We start from the raw sequence: 12,257 nt of genomic DNA on the forward strand, positions 1-12,257 counted from the left end.
GTGGGGCTCGATCCCAGGACCCCGGGATCACGAGCTGAGCCAAAGGCAGAGGCTTTAACCCACTGAGCCACCCAGACGACCCTCAGCCATCACTTTCTTAACTAGGCAGACTCTATTTCCTAAGCTGTGGCCTGGTCCATGATTTTGGGGATCAGCAAGAAAATCTACAGATGCATAAGGGAAAAAATGAAAACACGGGTACTTTTTTGTTTTTTGTTTTTGATTCATTTATCTCTGTCATGGAAGCCCCAGATTTAAAACTGTCAGATTTGATACCCATGCCAACAGGGGTTCCATTGTTTGCTCTGTCAAGATGACCCTCAAAAAATGGTCTTAAAGCATTAGAAGCACAGTGTTTGGTCCTAGCACAATAAAAAAAAATGGATTAATGAGGGTCCTACTGCCTCTCCTCCCTTTATTCTTGTAACCGGAGGGGTACCTGGATGGGCAGGAATAATCCTCACAGGGCAGAAAGGGAAAGAAACTGAGAAATAAACTGGAAGGAAACTGAGGAATCCTGAAGTTGAATCTTGTCTTTTTTTTTTTTTTTAAAGATTTTATGTTATTTGAGACAGAACGTGTGCGCACATGCACACATGTGAGTGGGAGGAGGGGCAGAGGGAGAGGCTCTCAAGCTGACTTTGCTGCTGAGGGTGGAGCAGACTCACAGCTGGGAGATCAGGCCCTGAGCAGAAACCAAGCATCCTGCACTCAACCAACTAAAATAAATGGGGGAAGGGAGAGAGAGAAAGTAAGTAAGAAGAGAGAAGCATTAAAGTGACTTTTTTGTACCTCTGATTCACCGGCCCCAGAAGTGACACCCTTGTAAGCAGTTAATACTTTTCCTTTCCTTGAAGGACTCTAATTTAGGTTTATTTTACTTGCAGCCAAAGGAATCTTCATTTTCTTCACACCTTGAAGCCAACAATGACAAGAAAGATTAGCTCTTAAAGTAAGTTGTAACTTACTCATGGCTTTAATGTTGCATCTGTTCTCACAAGTTTAATTTAGGTTTTTGAAAGTACACTGAAGATTTGATGCCCTCTTTCTGTAGCACTGTATTACTTGCTTTTTGTCCTCCCCCCCCTCTATTAACAGAGTTCATTTTTTAAAAGATTTTATTTATGGGACGCCTGGGTGGCTCAGTTGTTTCGGCAGCTGCCTTCGGCTCAGGTCATGATCCCAGCATCCTGGGATCGAGTCCCACATCGGGCTCCTTGCTCGGCAGGGAGCCTACTTCTCCCTCTGACTCTGCGTTCCACTCTGTCTGCCTGTGCTCGCTCTCGCTCGCTCTCTGACAAATAAATAAATAAAATCTTTAAAAAAAAAAAAAAAAAGATTTTATTTATTTATTTGTCCAAGAGAAGCAGAGCAGCAGGCAGAGGGAGAAGCAGGCTTCCTACTGAACGAGGAACCCAATACAGGACTTGATCCCAGAACACTGGGATCATGACCTGAGCGGAAGGCAGACGCTTAACTGACTGAGCCACACAGGTGTTTCCAGGGTTCATTTTTTAAGAGAAGTTTTAGGTTTATAGAAAATTGACAGGAAATATGGAGGGTTATCCTATATTCTCTTTTCCCACCCCAACAATTTCCCATTATTAACATCTTGTATTAATATGGTACATTTATCACAATTGATGAACCAACAGTAGTACTACATTATTATTAACCACAGTCCATAGCTTATATTACAGTTCACTCTTTAGGATATTGTACATTATCTACAAATGCCTGATGTTGTATATCCACCATTACAGTACCCCACAGAATAGTTCCACTGCCCTAAAAATTCTCTGTGCTCCACCTGTTTATTCCCCTCTCTCCCCAAACTCCTAGTAATATGCATTAAAGTTTCCTCTGTAATTTCTCATGGTTTAGTAGCTCATTTCTTTTTATTGCTGAATAATATTCCATGTCTGGATGGACCACCATTTATATTTACCCATTCACCTACTGGAGGACATCTCAGTTGTTTCCAGTAATGAATGAAGCTGCTGTAGATTGTATGACCTCTTTCTCTTATGGCCTATCTGTCCTTTTCTGAAAGCTGGTTTTCATTTTTCAAGAGCTACACCGATGTCACTGGCCTGACAACCTTCCCAGCTCCCCCAGATGGTGCAAATCATACCATAGTCTCTTCCTACCACACTTCCTGTATGTTTCTATAAGCATTATCCCATTATTGGGTGGTTTCTTGGTCCGTGTGTTCTTTGCCCAGTGAACTCTTTCAGGATGTCTTACTCTCTGTTGAGCTACTCACCTCTCTTTGTCTTGGTTTCCTTGTCTGTAATATGATAGGGTTATTGTGAGAAGTAAATAAATAAATTTAGAATATATTTATATTTAGAATATGTATAGATTGTGCATATATTTAGAATATATATTTAAAGCATATATAGATTATATATGATATATATTTAGAATATATATGTTTAAAATATATAGAGATATATAGATTATATATACTAATACATATAACATATATATAGATTATGTTATAGCATACATATTTGGAGCTTATATAGATTATATAGGTTTAGATTATATATTAAATAGAATATGTGTATTTAGAATACAGATATTTAAAATACATATTTTGAATATGTGTATATAATATAGATTGCATATATGTAGATCACATGTATTTAGATTATATATTTTTTGTGTGTATAGATTAGAATATATTTAGAAATATATATATAGAATAGTACTTGGCACACAGTATACACTATATAGATTTTACCTGTTATTTTTTTCATTATTAATACCAATCTGTGTATATATAGCAACCAGTATATAGATACCATTTCCTAAATAGTTTTTGAATAAATAGTTTCCTCATGGGTTTATTGATATGTGACTGATGTGGACTTATAATTTAAAGTGGTGATAACTCTGTCAGACTCCTTCCTGCTGGTTAGGGCTTCCCTCACACCACTGCTCAGCTACTTTCACAGCCTTGGCTAAGCTCTGCCTGGAACTCAGGGCCTGACTGGCTATGGCCAGCCGACCAGGCCTGGAATTACTGAAAGAACTGGGGCATCCCCCACTTTCAGGTCCACAAACTCAGTAGGTCCAGAAACTTTATATCTAGTGCTTCTGACTTGATTCATCTCACAGGAATTGACACAAACTCAAAGTAAACTCAGCAGGCTCTGTGAAGAAAACTAGAACATTAATTCTTTAGTTTTCCATAAAATCTGTGATTGCCAGGGGAAGGTGAATGGTTGGCCAACCTTGAGCAGTGCATTTATTTTCTCCCTGTAGGAAATTCAGTGCCACAATCCCACCTCAGTCTGTGGATTTAAAGACATTTCACCCAATTTATATACAACCTATATGCCATTTACAAAAGGAATATAAAAAACATCAATGTTACCTTCATATCCTCCTCCCCTTTCAGCAAGAAATAAAGTCAAGCTATAGTCAGTGTGTGCTGGGCACACCCTGGGACCCAAGTCCCGAAGTCTCAAATTTGGAGCATTCCAGTTGCCCCTCAGCTTGTTTGTGCAATAGGGTTAGGGATACTTACTTCCAAGGGTTGCTGTAGAAGGAGTTGAATAGGGAATGCACTTCAGGCATTTAGCAGAGAGCCTGCCTCAAATTCCCTTCCTCTCTCTCCATTTTTTTGGAAATCAAGAGCACATGATATGGAGGGGGGGGCGGGATGGTGCGCAGTACAGTGCAGAAGGAGAGAGAATCCCAAGCAGCCTCCATGCCCATCACAGAGCCTGATGCAGGGCCAGATCCCACAACCTTGAGGTATGACCTGAGCCCAAATCAAGAGTCTGATGTTCAGAGGGTCTCGCTTCTGCTGCTGAATGCCCACCTCCCAGTGCAACAGGTTGTCTACATGCCTCTCTGTTTTGTTCATGGCTGACTCACTTTAAGGCTTAGATATAACCAGCTTTTCAAAAGTTGAGTCAAAGATTAAAATTCCTAAAAAGTTAAATCTCTTTGGGCCACAGTAGCACTTGAGACTTAATTACATTATAAATGAGCTTTGATTTCTCAATTGTGACAGCCTTTCCATCCCCCCTCCCTCCATCCCCCCTCCTGCCTACAGTTCAGTCAACTATGCCTAATTATCTTATCTTGCTAAGTCATTAAATATGCATTTGCTAAAGTCATTTCCCTTCTCCCCGCACCCTCTCTGGAGATTTTATCCTAATTACTGATTTGCTTTCCTTCGGGAGAGCATGATTAGATTGTGAATCTTTTGTTCCCTAACTTGTCTCTGTAACTGGGTGGTCTTATGAATCCTCTGTTGATAACTAGTTGTGTCCTTCCCCTTGCTCTCCAAAGGAGAGACTTGGTAGGAAGAGAAGGCCAAACTCCACAGTTGATCTAAATGAGCCGTTTTTGAACTGGGTCAACCATTGGTGTTTTAGCCAGGGTTCCTCTGAGGTGAAAACAGAGACAAAGTCTTCAGGGCAAGTAGTTTCCATGTTGGCAGGACAAAAGTGAGAGACGGAGAGGGGTTACACTTTCAGTAAGGGAAGGAGTGAAAACCAATGCTAGGGCATGTTGCCAAGTTAACCACTGTTCCAATGCACAGGGACTCCATCCTTCTGAACTCAGATATATTTCTTACATTCCCTTAAACCTTTACTAGGCCCTCCCTCCAGTAACTTCATTTGCTGCACCTGGGCGCATTTCTCTACCTTCTTGCAAGAAGTATTAACCTTGTCCTTTTGTTCTTTTTCTTGAAGTTAAGTACAGGGACCAGGGTTAGGATGCTGGTTGATAATGTCTGTCTTGCAAAACAGATATCAGGCATGAGGTTAACATGTGACAAACCAGAAGTCCCAGATGGTGCTAGGATGCCAACAACAACTTATAACCTGGACAAGTTTTGAGGTCTGTGTAGGTCCTGCCCTGACCTCCACATGCTTTGCTGATCATATATAAACTGTTCCTAGGCTCAACAGGGCAAAGCACATTTGGGATCGATCCCTTGCCTTCTCATTAGGCTGTCCTGGTAATAAAGCTTTCTCTGCTTCCAACCCAGTAATTCAGCGATTGGTTTACTGTGCATCAGACTCACGAATCTGATTTCAGCCTTTGGCAACACTTGCATTTCCTGAGGATCATTCCGATCTGTGGCTCTGAATGTCTTTTCCAGGGAAGTAGGAGGCAGCATTTACCCATTGACCTTGGTTCCCTATCCCTGGTTATAGTGATGTGTTTTTGGAATATAGGTGGGGTGAGGCTGGAGCCGACGACCAAGAAAAAATTCTTAAGGTGTCTTTGGTGCAAAATGGTAGTTTATTAAAGCAGGGGAAAAGACCCGTGGGCAAAAGGAACTGCTGTGCCAGTGTCTTGAGCAGTGATGATATATTTAGAAGTTGGGAGAAGTAAGGAAAGGGGGGTTTCAAAAGAACTTCCATATGTTAAAGAGGACCAACCTGTAAGATACCAAAGGTCTTGCCATTGCCAAGTTAAGGTTGTTTTCCCCTCTAGCAAGGTATTAACGTTAAGATGGTTGGGAGATTTCTGGATGAATGTCACACATGTCCCACCCAGGAGTGGAGCAATGTGGGGAGGTTACTGGTGTCAGCTTGTGCTTTGCCTTCAAGCAGAAGGCTCGCTCATCAATAGGACTTAACTCTTCGGGTTGTACTTCGGGGTAGCAGGTGTATCACCTATAACCTCACAGGTGATAGAAACCTCAGGCTTGTTATGCTGCCAAGGGAGAAAAGCCCAGAGCAGGAAGCAACAGGTCTGTGGCATGATCCAGGCAAGGTGTTGTAGGAAGTAGCAGCCCAGTGCCAGCAGATGCCTGGTGTGGATGCACAAGGAAGGGAGGTGTGCACTAGAGATCAGACTGGAATTTGTACCTTCAGCCCTTTTAATGTTCTACTTCCAATGTGATTTCAAATGATACAGCCCTTTTTCAAATCCTTTATCTGGTGCCCCTCATTTTGATCTGAAGTTTAGAAGGAAAATTAGTTGATTCTCAGCACTATTTAATGACAGTCTGGGTGCTGTCAATTATTTCAAAGAAATATTGTAAAATCCTCCAAAATGATTTGAACTTGTGTTTTAAAATACCATAGCACACATTTAAGAGGAGTATTGATTTGGGGAAGCAGGCATGTCATGGAGTCAAGCAGCAATGAAATGCCCTCCCCCCATAAAGCATCAGGAGTTTGCTTAAAGCATGACACTGCTTTAACACTGTCCTGTGGAAGCTAGTGGCTGCCTGGAAAGCTTCTGCCACCGACTTCGATACCGTTTAGAGTAGAGAATGAGGGGACTTCAAACCCAAGATGATGGAGGTTCAGAGAAAATGAATGCTTCCTTACCAAACAGAATGTATTTGGGAAAATATTTTCCTCTGGCAATGCAGAAAACCACTGTCTGCTTCAGAAGTGGCTCACATGTGATTCAGATAGAGCATTTTTATATTTCTTCAGCATAACAAAAGTAATTTAGAGTCTAAATTTAAATGCACAAGACTCTAGAGGGCAGGGAGTTGATTTATATACTTATCACATTGTGGCTAATCATGTATTTGAAAAACATGATGAATTACACTCAGTAAGACAGGCAAATATGTAAAGGCCAGAGTGTCTTCAGAAATCAATTACTCCACTCTGGTTAAAAGTCACACCCGTGGTAACTGGAAGGAGGTGGTTTACATTCAGATCTATAGAGAAAACATGACCTTCACCATCTAAGTTAATGAAAGAACACGATGCATTGCCCTGAGGAAAAACAACAATCCTCCAGCCCACAGAAAAGTGAGCTACTTAACTATATAAACTACAAGCATGTGGTTGCAGTTTTCACCAGCTGTGATTTCTCATTCTGAGGATGTTTTCAGGAAGAGAGCCTGACATTAGCGCAAGGTAGTAGGGTATTTACCTGAAAAGAGTCAGTCTAAAGCCTGAAGAAAACTTTCAAGTCTGTTACAATTTCTGGGAAAACAGACCTTATGGTATTTGTCTATGCTCTTTCTAACCTGAGACAATGGATAGCTGAAGAAAGTCAATGACGCAGATGACACTGTGGAGAAAGAGAGTCAGAAGGGTGATTCATCCCGAGAAGGACTGAGTGAAGCAGGTATGTAAGTGTTGGAGGCAGAATGTTGGAGGTAGGGCAGAAACTAGGAAAGAATATTTGTGAGATTAATCATCCTTAGACAGTACAGGCAGTGAAGAGAGAAGATAAAATGTTGAGAAAGGGATAGGCAAGGTCAAGACCTTAAGAAACAAAGGCAATTTAGGAAGTTTATTTTAGAAGCTGCAAGCGATATGGACAAGAAGGTTATGCTAAGGGCATAGTTATATGAATGAGGGATTTAGCTGCAAGCTATGGATACATCTAGCTGTTACTCAATAAAAATGATTAAGGATAAAAGAAGCCATGATTTTATTCTCCTGCTTCAATAATAATTGAGAAATTTAACCTTTGCTCTTCTGGAATTGGAGACATGGCAAAAAGCTCAGGCTAAGCTTGATAATAATAGGGTAAGATTGATCTGTGTATGTGTGTGAGAGAGAGAGAGAGAAAGGCTCTGGGAGGATTCTACATAAAACCAGACTGCCAACATGTTTATAAATGTAGTTAATAAATTCTTATCAAGAGGATTTTAAAAATTTTAAAAATACAAAATGCTTTGTAATTGACCTGGGAATATCAAATGCAAATCATGGAAGGTGGATTCCAGTTAAGGAACACAAGAGAAACTTTTAGAGGTTTTCAGCTTCCAGTAAGCAAATATAAAGTAAATGAAAAAAAAGACCATAAACTCTCTCTTAACTATTGAAGAATAGTTGATGCACACACAGTTTATTACAATGCCATTGTGAAGATTATTATAATGTAACCAGAAACCCTAATCATGTAAGATTTTTCAGTATTCTAAACCACTCAGTCAACAAAAACAGCATGGAGAATTCAGAGCATTTGATTTACCATCTGTTTGAAGCATGGATACAGATTATTAACAGATATGATAAAGACTAATATTTACTGAGCATTGTTCAGGCACATAGTAGCATTAGCATCTTAATCTCATTTAAGTCTCATGACAGTGAAGTGAGGTTAGACATTGTTCAGTCTTCATTCTATGGTAGAGAAAAGTGAGATTAAAAGGGTGAGGAAATGTGCCATATTCAGTTTCATTCACACCTATGTTCATAGTACAATAGCAGTTGTATTTAGTAACTATCTGCTGAATGAATGAATGAATGGATTATGAAGTTGAGGGGAGGGATAAAGGGGAGGGCAATGCCTAGATTCACATCCTGGGCTACCTAATGCCAAATCTTTAAGGTTTCTGCTCTATTGCTTATAACTAATAGGACTGTGAAATACAGTTTGAAAGGAGAGTTTAGTAGTATTAATAACTTTAAGTAGCCACAAAGACAAGTTAGCTACATCCTTTCTTTGGGATTTCTGTGGCTAATCCAATGGGATGTACACCACAATAATCCAAATACCTACAGAGAAAGTAAATAGAACTTGCAGTTTAGCCTCTTCCTCTTCTCATTTTCCAAGCCAAAAATTAGTACCTACATTCAAGATAGGCTTGAAAACTCATTAGAGGGGGGATGCCTGGGTGACTCAGTCATCAAGCATCTGCTTTCAGTGGACGAATGGATAGGGAAGATGTGGTCCATATACACTATGGAGTATTATGCCTCCATCAGAAAGGATGAATACCCAACTTTTGTATCAACATGGACAGGACTGGAAGAAATTATGCTGAGTGAAGTAAGTCAAGCCGAGAGAGTCTATTATCATATGGTTTCACTTATTAGTGGAGCATAAGGAATAACACGGAGGACATGGGGAGATGGAGAGGAGAAGGGAGTTGAGGGAAATTGGAGGGGGAGATGAACCATAAGAGAATGTGGACTCTGAAAAACAATCTGAGGGTTTTGAAGGGGCAGGGGGTAGGAGATCGGGGGAACCAGGTGGTGGGTATTATGGAGGGCACGTATTGCATGGAGCACTGGGTGTGCATGGAGCACTGGGTGTGGTGCATAAACAATGAATTCTGTTACACTGAAAAGAAATTAAAAAAAAAAAAAGCATCTGCCTTCGGCTCAGGTCGTGATCTCAGGGTCCTGGGATGGAGCCCCACATCAGGCTCCCTGCTCAGCAGGAAGCCTGCTCCTCCCTCTCCCTTAGTTGTGTTCCCTCTCTCACTATCTCTCTGTCAAATAAATAAAATCTTTAAAAAAAAAAAAAAAACCTCATTAGAGGAGATGTGTATTAAAGTACCTACAAAAACCCATCCTTACACATAAATTAAACCCCAAAGTATTCAACAATCAGACAGACATCACAGTCTTTTTTTTTTTTAAGGGGTTGAGAGTCAGGGATGAAAAAGAAACCATGCTCATAGGAGACAGAAATGAAGACCTTCAGACAAGTTTCAAAACATCAACTGAGAAAGAATAAAATCAGAGTCATGCAAAAGAGGTGATATCTACCATGTCCACCCCAGCAAGAAGTCGTCCTGCCCCACGTTCATTTGTGCATTTTCAGGGAGGTGGTCAGATTGTCTCTACTTGCTGCACCATAATTGGATGGCAGTTATATTAGGAGCCGAACATGGGGTCTGGAGGCCAGCAAACATGCTTTGAAGGACTGCTTTCCTGTTGCTCCTTGCTAAGCAACTCTGGTAGTGATTCCCTGGGAGACAAGCATCCAGCCTAGAACTCAGTGCTAGGAGAAGCTGCATGTTTTTAGCTCTGTTCAGTAGCTTTTTCCTGGCTCTGATTACACCTTGCCTTGTCTTTGTAGAAATGTTTCAGTGAAGTGCTAAGTGCTCATACAAAGTACAGATGGGGGTGGATTTCCTATCTGGTGGTATAAGTAGGGTAGCTATCCTGATCATCTGTCCTAGGAAAAATAAAAACACTGAATAAAACACAAAAAACAACTTTGGTTTAAAGTAACATTTTAAAAATATTTATGTATTTGAGAGAGAGCACGAGAGGGAAAACACAAGCAGGAGGGAGAGGGAGCAGCAGACTCCTGGCTGAGAAAGGAGCCGGACACAGGACTCGTTCCCAGGACCCTGGGATCATGACCTAACCTGAAGGAAGATGCTTAACTGACTGAGCCACCCAGGTGCCCTAACTAAACATTTTTATTAAATCATGTCATGCATAGAGAAAAATACTCCAGTGATTGCATAGTTAATTAGCACAAAGTGAACACATCTGTATAATAACCACCCAGATCAAGAAATGTAACCCTACTTGCATTTTAAAAGCTAGCCTGTGTCCGCTCTGTCACAAAGCTTCTCCTCTTCCCAAGTTGATTTTAAAATCTTAGGTTATTTTTGCCTGTTGGGAATCATACAGTATTTATTGTTTCTAGATCTAGCTTCTTTCAACTGAGATGCATGCATATTGTTCCATGTGTAGTAGTTCATTCATTTTCATTGAGGTATAGTATTCCATTATGCGAATATAGAACATAAATGTAGAATTGATTTGTTTATTGAATTGTTGAAGGACATTTTTCTGCAGTGTTTAGCTATTACAAAAAATGCTTCTGTGAAAACTATTGTATACGTTTTTTAAGTGCACATATGTACAGTTGGGTATTCTCTAGTGGAATTTCTGGTTCATGGTGTGTATGCGATTATCTTTATAGATATCATTATGTAGGAAATTCATCTTATTACACAGCTTTGATGAATTGGCAGGAAAGTGAGGAATAGTTGGAAGACAAAGAACCCCTCCACCCTCCCTTCCTTCCTCCTATCTATCCTTCCTTAATAATTCAGCCTCAAAACCATTAGGTGGGGCATCTGGGGGAAGAGGGGGCAGTGGTAGCATCTCTGTGTGGGGTGTAGGCATTCCAAAGAAGTGAAGATGACAACTTCAAGGGAGAGTGAGAGTGAAGTCGAGGGAGGATGGGAGCAGCGAGAGAGGGCTATTGAGGGATGAGGAAGGTGTCCAGGTTGGAGGAAAGTGACCAAGCTGGTAGCAGCAGTGACTGGACATGGAGTGGCTACATAGGCACAAGCAGTGTGGTGGAAATATCAGAATCTGAGTGAGGCAAGGAGAGGGACCAAACGGAGGATGATGTGGCAATGGGAAATTGGTTACATAAAGTATCCATCTAATAAATCTATTCAGAATGAAGGGACCCAGGTTTTTAACTGCTGGAGAAAAAACTTACAAATGTGGAAGGTGAGATTCTAGAATGAACTCTGGCTTTGGACTGAAGTTGGAGATATTGTGTAAATTCATAGTTTTCAATATGTAGAAATACAGAAATAAATGTGGGTGAAGATGTAAGTGTGCGTGGGTGGAAATACATCTCTATCCCCTAGGTTTGTCTACTGTGAATATGGATAGTTTTACTTCTTCCTTTTCAGTCTGGTTGCCCTTTTATTTTTTTTTTAAGGATATTATTTATTTATTTGACAGGGAGAGAGAGAGAGCACAAATAGGCAGAGGGGCAGGCAGAGAGGGAGGGGGAAGCAGGCTCCCTGCTAAGCAGAGAGCCTGATGTGGGGCTCCATCCCAGGAACCTGGGATCATGACCTGAGCCGAAGGCAGAGGCTTAACCCACTGAGCCACCCAGGTGCCCCTAAGATTTATTTATTTTAGAGGAAAAATGAGAGACTTGGTGGGGAGCAGAGGGAGAAGACAGAGGATCCCAAGAAGACTCCTTGCTGAACATGGAGCCTGACTCCAGACTTGATCCCATGACCCTGAGATCACAACCTGAGTTGAAACCAGGAGTTGGACACTTAACCAACTGAGCTACCCAGGCACACCCTGAATGCTTTTTATTACTTTTTCTTGCATACCTTCCCTGGCTAGGACCTCTAATAAAATTTGAATAGAAATGGTGAGAATAGACATTTCAATTTTGTTCCTGATGTTAGGTGGGAAACATTCTGTCTTTCATCATTAATTATGATGTTAGTTGAGGGGTTTTTGCAGATGTTATCAAGTTGAGGAAATTCTCTATTTCTTGTTTGTTTTCATCATGAAAGGCTGTTGGATTTTGTTAAATCATTTTTCTGCATCTGTTGAGATGATCATAGACTTTTTCATGCTTTATTAGGTTTTTTTAAGATGTTATTAGAGCGCACAGTGGAGGAGGATGGGTGGTGAGGGGCAGAGGGAGGGGCAGAGTCCCCACTGAGCAGGGAACCCGAGGGGCTCCATTCCAGGGCCCTAAGATTGTGACCTAAGCCAGAGGGAGAGGCTTAAATGACTGAGCCGTCCAGGCGCCCTGTGCTTTATTCATTTTTTAAGTAAAGT

General features: G+C 40.9%; 1 long non-coding RNA gene across 8 annotated transcripts in view; it reads left to right on the forward strand.

The window, feature by feature from the left end:
- The first annotated feature begins 658 nt into the window (after positions 1-658).
- Positions 659-12,257, forward strand: part of LOC116572784 — a 75,023-nt gene continuing 63,424 nt past the window's right edge. For all 8 annotated transcript variants that reach the window (XR_004278516.1, XR_004278513.1, XR_004278517.1 and 5 more), the window contains exons 1-2: positions 659-751; positions 888-952. This is a non-coding gene — a long non-coding RNA (uncharacterized LOC116572784). The remainder of the gene's footprint in view (positions 752-887; positions 953-12,257) is intronic.

The sequence above is a fragment of the Mustela erminea genome, chromosome 14, assembly GCF_009829155.1.
Source record: "Mustela erminea isolate mMusErm1 chromosome 14, mMusErm1.Pri, whole genome shotgun sequence".
Taxonomy (NCBI): Eukaryota; Metazoa; Chordata; class Mammalia; order Carnivora; family Mustelidae; genus Mustela; species Mustela erminea.